We start from the raw sequence: 743 nt of genomic DNA, 5'->3' as shown, positions 1-743 counted from the left end.
GTGGGCAATGGGGTGTGTGATGTTGCTGTGGTGGGTAGTTGATTTTTTTAGAAACTGGTGGGTTGTTGATTGGTGTGCAAGTGGTGTGGTGGGCTAATGAAAACTAAAGTGCAGAAATGGTGTAGCGGTCTGGGCTAGGCCTCCCTCTAAATAAGTATTTTCGGTTTTACCAAAATATTTTGGTTTTATAGAAAAAACAGAGTGCAAATTGTTTTTAGATCTCATACCATGTCCTAGGCTAAAAACCGTAAAACCAAAAAGTTAGGGTCGGGATGGTTTTCAGTTGAGGTTTTGGGATGTGCAGAGTGACGCCGCGCCGAGTGAGCCACAAGGTGACATATGTCGCACCAAGCAACTCTCCAAATGTCGGCAGCATGGGTTGTGAACTACGACGCTGATGCTTGAGGTAGAAGATGGCCCTAACATTCAGATGCCGCATCTTAGTAGCGAGAAGAGAGGGGGAATTTGTAGGGAAACATAGCATACAATTTTAAAAAAATTCTACGCTCACGCAAGATCTATCTAGGAGATGCATAGCAACGAGAGGGGGAGAGTGTGTCCACGTACCCTCGTAGACCGATAGTGGAAGCGTTTGACAACACGGTTGATGTAGTCGAACTTCTTCTCGCTCTGACCGATCAAACACCAAACGTACGGCACCTCCGAGTTCTACACACGTTCAGCTCGATGACGTCCCTCGAACTCTTGATCCAGCAAAGTGTCGAGGGAAGTTGCGTCAGCAC

The sequence above is a fragment of the Triticum aestivum genome, chromosome 6B (assembly GCF_018294505.1).
Source record: "Triticum aestivum cultivar Chinese Spring chromosome 6B, IWGSC CS RefSeq v2.1, whole genome shotgun sequence".
Taxonomy (NCBI): Eukaryota; Viridiplantae; Streptophyta; class Magnoliopsida; order Poales; family Poaceae; genus Triticum; species Triticum aestivum.
This window is presented reverse-complemented; position numbering follows the sequence as displayed.